The sequence below is a fragment of the Panthera pardus genome, unplaced genomic scaffold (genome assembly GCF_024362965.1).
Source record: "Panthera pardus isolate Hobbes unplaced genomic scaffold, ASM2436296v1 HiC_scaffold_22, whole genome shotgun sequence".
Classification (NCBI taxonomy): Eukaryota; Metazoa; Chordata; class Mammalia; order Carnivora; family Felidae; genus Panthera; species Panthera pardus.
Window position 1 is genome coordinate 46913893 of NW_026526788.1, and position 7686 is coordinate 46921578.

Below are 7686 nucleotides of genomic sequence, written 5' to 3' on the forward strand. Positions count from 1 at the left end.
CCAAATAAATAAAATCAAGAATGAAAGAGGAGAGATCACCAACACAACGCAACAGAAACAAAAACAATAATAAGAGAATATTATGAACAATTATATGCCAATAAAATGGGTAATCTGGAAGAAATGGACAAATTCCTAGAAACACTACACTACCAAAACTGAAACAGGAAGAAATAGAAAATTTGAACAGACCCATAACCAGTAAGGAAATCGAATTAGTAATCAAAAATCTGCCAAAACACAAGAGTCCAGGGCCAGACGGCTTTCCAGGGGAATTCTACCAAACATTTAAGGAAGAGTTAACACCTGTTCTCTTGACACTGTTCCAAAAAATAGAAATGGAAGGAAAACTTCCAAATTCTTTCTATGAAGCCAGCATTACCTTGATTCCAAAACCAGACAGAGACCACACTAAAAAGGAAAACTATAGGCCAAGTTCCCTGATAAACATGGATGCAAAAATCCTTAACAAGATATTAGCCAACCAGATCCAACAATACATTAAAAAAATTATTCACCACGACCAAGCGAGATTTATGCCTGGGATGCAGGGCTGGTTCAATATCCGCAAAACAATTAACGTCATTCATCATATCAATAAAAGAAAGGACAAGAACCATAGGGTCCTCTCAACAGATGCAGAGAAAGCATTTGACAAAATACAGCATCCTTTCTTGATGAAAACCCTCAAAGTAGGGATACAAGGAGCATACCTCAAGATCATAAAAGCCATATATGAACGATCCAACGCTAATCATCCTCAATGGGGAAAAACTGAGAGCTTTCCCCCTAAGCTCAGGAACAAGAAAGAGATGTCCACTCTCACCACTGTTATTCAACATAGTATTGAAAGTCTTAGCCTCTGCAATCAGACAATACAAAGAAATAAAAGGCATCCAAATTGGCCAGGAGGAGGTCAAATTTTCACTCTTCGCAAATGACATGATACTCTATATGGAAAACCCAAAATATTCCACCAAAATACTGCTAGAACTGATTTATGAATCAGGAAAGTTGCAGGATATAAAATCAATGCACAGTAATTGGTTGCATTCCTATACACCCAACAATGAAGTGACAGAAAGAGAAATCAAGGAATCGATCCCATTTACAGTGGCACAAAAAAACATAAAATACCTAGGAATAAATCTAACCAAAGAGGTGAAAAATCTATACACTGAAAACTATAGAAAGCTTATGAAAGAAAATTGAAGAAGACACAAAAAAATGGAAAAAGATTCCATGCTCCTGGATAGAAAGAACAAATATTGTTAAAATGTCAATATTACCCAAAGCAATCTACATATTCAATGCAATCCCTATCAAAATAACACCAGCCTTCTTCACAGAACTAGAACAATCTTAAAATTTGTATGGAACCAGAAAAGACCCCGAATAGCCAAAGCAATCTTGAGAAAGAAAACCAAAGCAGGAGGCATCACAATCCTGGACTTCAAGCTATATTACAAAGTGGTAATCATCAAGACAGTATGGTACTGGCACAAAAACAGACACTCAGATCAATGGAACAGAATAGAGAACCCAGCAATGGATCCACAAACATATGGCCAACTAATCTTTGACAAAGCAGGAAAGAATATCCAATGGAATAAAGACAGTCTCTTCGGCAAGTGGTGCTTGAAAATCTGGACAGCAACATGCAGAAGAATGAACCCGGACCACTCTCTTACACCATACACAAAAATAAACTCAAAATGGATGAAAGACTTCAATGTAAGACAGGAAGCCATCAAAATCCTCGAGGAGAAAGCAGGGAAAAACCTCTTTGATCATGGCCGCAGCAACTTCTTACTCAACATGTCTCTGGAGGCAAGGGAAACAAAAGCAAAAATGAACTACTGGGACCTCATCAAAATAAAAACCTTCTGAACAGCGAAGGAAACAATCAGCAAAACTAAAAGGCAACCGACAGAATGGGAGAAGATATTTTCAAATGACATATCAGATAAAGGGTTAGTATCCAAAATCTATAAAGAACTTATCAAACTCAACACCCAAAAAACAAATAATCCAGTGAAGAAATGGGCAAAAGACATGAATAGACACTTCTCCAAAGAAGACATCCAGATGGCCAACCGACACATGAAAGAATGCTCAACATCACTCATCATCAGGGAAATACAGATCAAAACCACAAAGAGATACCACCTCACACCTGTCAGAATGGCTAATATTAACAACTCAGGCAACAACAGATGTTGGCGAGGATGAGGAGAAAGAGGATCTCTTTTGCACTGTTGGTGGGAATGCAAGCTGGTGCAGCCACTCTGGAAAACAGTATGGAGGTTCCTCATAAAACTAAAAATAGAACTACCCTGTGACCCAGCAATTGCACTACTAGGTATTTATCCACAGGATACAGGTGTGCTGTTTTGAAGGGACACGTGCACCCCCATGTTTATAGCAGCACTATGCACAATAGCCAAAGTATGGAAAGAGCCCAAATGTCCATCATGGATGAATGGATGAAGAGGATGTGGTGTATCTATACAATGGAGTATTACTCGGCAATCAAAAAGAATGAAATCTTGCCATTTCCAACTACGTGGATAGTACTGGAGGGTATTATGTTAAGTGAAATTAGTGAGTCAGGGAATGACAAAAATCATATGACTTCACTCATATGAGGACTTTAAGAGACAAAATAGATGAACATAAAGGAAGGGAAACAAAAATAATATAAAAACAGGGAGGGGGACAAAACAGAAGAGATTCATAAATATGGAGAACAAACTGAGGGTTACCGGAGGGGTTGTGGGAGGGGGGATGGGCTAAATGGGTAAGGGGCATTAAGGAATCTACTCCTGAAATCATTGTTTCACTATATGCTAACTAATTTGGATATAAATTTTTAAAAATAAAAAATAAAATTAAAAAAATAGTACCCATTATAATGAATGTGAGGTGGTATCTCTTTGCATTTTGATAAACAATTCTATGCTAATAAATTCAACAACTTGGTGAAGTGGACAAAATTCCTTGAAAGATCTTGTATTACTTGCTAGGATTGCCATAACAAAGTACCAAGACTGGATGCCTTAAACAATATAAATTTATTTTCTTAAAATTCTGGAAGCTAGAAGTCCAATTCAAAGCATCAACAGGGTTGGTATCTTCTGAAGCCTCTCTCCTTGGTCTGTAGATTGCCATCTTCCCCCTGTATCTTCACATGTTCTTCTTCTGTATGTGTCACAATCTCTTCTTATAAGGACACCTGTCATATATTTGATTAGGGCCCACTCTAACGTCTCATTTTAACTTAATTGCCACATCAAGGGCCAGATCTCTAAATACAGTCACATTCTAGAGTACTGAGGGTTAGGACTTAAACATTTTAATTTTGGGGCAACACAATTCGGCCCATAACAAACTATCAAAACTCACTCAAGAGAAAACAGATAATGTTGAATAGCCCAAAATTAATTAAAGAAATTGAATTCCTAGTTTAAAACCTTTCCACAAAAAGAAAGTTCAAGCCCAAGTGGCTTCACTGGTTAATTCTAAAACATTTAAAGAAGAATTAAATGCCATATCTACACAATCTCTTCCAGAAAATAGATGATGGAACACTGATATAAAAATCTGACAAAGACACTACAAGAAAGAAAACTATAGAACAATATCCCTCAAAAACACAGAAACAAAAATCCTAAACCAAAATTTAATAAATCAAGCCTATCAATAAGCAAATTGATAACACATCATAAACCAATGAGTTTATTCCAGGAATACAAAGTTGACTTAATATTCAAAAGCCAATCTGGGGTGCCTGGGTGGCTCAGTTGGTTAAGGGGCCAACTTCGGCTCAGGTCACGATCTCACATCTCGTGGGTTTGAGCCCCGCGTCAGGCTCTGTGCTGACAGCTTGGAGCCTGGAGCCTGCTTCAGATTCTGTGTCTCCCTCTCTCTGTGCCTCCCCCAGTTTCACTGTGTGTGTCTCTCTCAAAAAGAAATAAACATTAAAAAAAAATTTTAAGCCAATCTACCATATTAACAGACTAAGAAAGAAAAATATGATGTCAATAAATGGAGGGAAGAATTGCTAAGATCCTACATCCATCCCTTAGAAAAACTCTCAGCAAACCAGAATAGAAGAAATTTTACTAACCTGTTAAAGGGACCCAAGAAAATACTTTGGTTAACATCATGCTGTATGATGAAAGACTAAATGCTTTCCTTCTAAGAACAGGAATAAGGTAACTTCTTACAACTTGTATTCAACATATTATAGGAAGCCCTAGACAGTGCAGGAAGGCTAGAAAAATAAAATATATAAAGATTGCAAAGGAAGACATAAGACTTTCTTTGCAGATAATATGATTGTTTTTGTAGAAAATCCAAGATCTATTTTTAAAAAGCCATTAGACGTTAAAAAAATTTTTTTAAAAGGGGCGCCTGGGTGGCTCAGTCAATTAAGCGTCCAACTTCGGCTCAGGTCATGATCTTGCAGTTTGTGAGTGCAAGCCCCATGTCAGGCTCTGTGCTGACAGCTCGGAGCCTGGAGTCTGCTTCATATTCTGTGTCTCCCTCTCCCTCTACCCCTCCCCTGCTCACGCTCTGACTCTCTCTGTCTTTCAATAATAAATAAATGTTAAAAAAATTTTTTTTAAAGCCATTAGAACTAATAAGCATGATTACATCATATAAAAATTAATTTCATTCAAATATAAACAATGAAAGAGTATAAACTTAAAATTTTACTACCATTTATGATGGCTAAAAATATTTCACAGATAAACTTAATTACATATGTGATATACCTGTACACTGAAAAACTACAAAACACTGCTGAGTAAAATTTAAAGATATAAATAAATGGAACATAGATATAGAATATATTCATAAATATAGAACATATTCATTGATTGGAAGGTTTTTTCCTAAAGTTGAGATATACATTCAACACAATTCCATTCAATATCCCAGCAGACTTCTGTTATAGTTTATAACAAATCTTGAAACTATATAGTGTTCTTCTATGTTCTTAAATATTTACATATAAATTTTAGAATCAACTTGTCAATTTCTACAAAACAGCTTAATGTAATTTAGATGGGGATTGTATGAATATAGATCAATTTGGGGAGAACTGGTGTTTAACAATATTAAATTTTTTTCATCTCTGAACATGGCATAACTCTCCATTTGTTAGATCTTTTTTAATTATCTCAGTAATTTTTTATACATTGATAGTGTGTCTTTTTACGTTTTCATATTCTTGATGCTATATAATTAACTATACTTTCACAAAGGTGTGAAGTTAATTCAATGAATAAAGGATAGTCTTTTTAAAGGTGTTTGAGGATCAGTTGGGTATTATATAGAAAATACTAAAGTTTGACCCTTACCTCATACCACCTGCAAAGCAACTCAGAATGTATGTTTATAGACTTAAATTTAAAACTATGAACTTGGGGCGGCGCCTCAGTGGCTTAGTTGGTTAAGTGTCTGACTTTGGCGCACGCCATGATCTTGCAGTTTGTGAGTTCAAGCCCTGTGTCAGGCTCTGTGCTGACAGCTTTGGATTCTGTGTCTCCCTCTCTTTCAGCCCCTCACACTCTCTGTCTCTCTCAAAAACAAATAAACATACATACGTACATACATACATAAAACTATGAACTGTCTAGGAGAAAATCTTTGTGACATCAGGTTAAGGAACAATTTTTTACTTAGAATACAAAAATATTATAAACCATTAAAAATGATAAATTGGACTCCATGAAAATAAAAATCTTTAACTATTAGAAAATATTAAACTACCAGCCACAGACTGATGATATCCGTAAAACATATATCTGATAAAGGATCTGTATCCAAATTATACAAGTTTTCCCAACTTGATAACTGGAAGCAAATAATTCATTTTTAAACGAAACCCCTTTATTTCTTATAATTCTCCAGCTGCATGCAGTTGTAAGAAATATATCCCGTGTAGCCTTGATCAAATTTCTACAATGATAACATCTTGAAAAACTACAGTAAAATGTCACAACCGCAACTCTGACATTGTACAGTCAAAAGAATATTTCCATCACCACAAGATCCCCTCATGCTTTCTCCTCCTGGGACTCCTGTTACATGTATGTCAGAACTGCAGGATCTATACTTACTCTTTAAAGCATTCTTTTAAATACATCTTTGTTCACTGTTCTGCATTTTTTGGAGCGTTCCTTGGCCTCATCTCCAAATGTATTATTTCGCATTGCAGCTGTGTCCGTTCTGCTATTCAGGCCATCCATTGAGGTTATTTGGGCAATATTTGGTGTTTTCTAAATGTCTATATAGTCATTGTCTGTTATTGTTTCATAGTAGCAATATCCTCCTTGCCCCCCGGAAGTTATTTCAGTTCATTTGAAGCCTTTGTTTTGTAAGCTCAATTTCACTTCCCAGCATTAGTTCTTGTTTGTGGAGTTTAGACCCCTCGTTTCATGAGGTTGGTTTTCCTCAGGTCAGTGATCTCACCAGCTGGTCTTCACCAGCCTGTGTGTAGCCTTTCTACACTTGAGAGTGAAGAAGGGGCAATGTGTGCTTTAGGCAGGACAGCCCAACCATCCGCCTCCTGAGTATGAAGGCACTATGCCTAGCCCAGGTGCATCCCTGCTGGCCACAGCCCGACTGCAGGGAGAGCCCAGACCACTGGGTCTCCACAGAGCCAGGAACACATGATATGGGAAGAGCTGATTTCCCAAGGGCAGCAATGCGGTCTTATGGGCAGAGGCCAAGTCCACTTGGCAAGTGACCCTGGGCAAATAATTTCATGCGAACCTCAGTTTCTTTGTCTATAAAATGGGCATATCCCCCGCATGCAAAGCCAAGATGAAGGTTAAACAGTATTTAGTAACATATGCAAAACCCTGGCAGCGGGTCCAGGACACAACAGACACATGATACAGGCAGCTGTAATTATTTTTACTTTATGTCACTTAGAATGCTCCTGTGGTATGGGAATGCCTGGGTGGCTCAGTTGGTTAAGCGTCCGACTTCGACTCAGGTCATGATCTCACAGTTTGTGAGTTCAAGCCCCGTGTCGGGCTCTGTGCTGACAGCTCAGAGCCTGGAGCCTGCTTCGGATTCTGTGTTTCCCTCTCTCTCTGCCTGTCCCCTGCTCATGCTCTCTCTTTCTCAAAAATAAACATTTAAGAAAAGAATGCTCCTGCTCCTGCGGTGTGGTTCAAAGCATATCCCAATAAGCTCTGTTTGAGGCTGATGGAACTCAACAGACTGTTCTCCAACTTCAGGCTGATTGTTCCTTTAGGCTACCCCACCCCAACCCTGTGGTATTTCTAGGTCTGCTCCATGAGAGGTTCATCTCTCCTGGTTCTCCTTTAGGACTCTTCTTCCTTCAAATACCACCTCCTCCAGGGAGGCCTCCTTGACTCCCACAACCCTCCACAGTTACCTCCAACATAACTTTCACCCAGGCCCCAGAGTGTAGCACAGAGAAAGTACTCTAAGAAGGGATAAATGAATAAATGCTTTGCAGAAAGCAAAACATCCCTCCCGTCCTGCACCTTTCCCAGCATCTCTGCGGGGAAGCAAAACCAACAAAAGCTAGAGTGGACATGCCAACAGATTTGCAAACATCGCCTAGTGCTCCAAAGAAAATCTGTCCAATGGAGGCAGATATTTCATCTTCTACATGTTTAGTTTGTTCTCCCTCCCCAT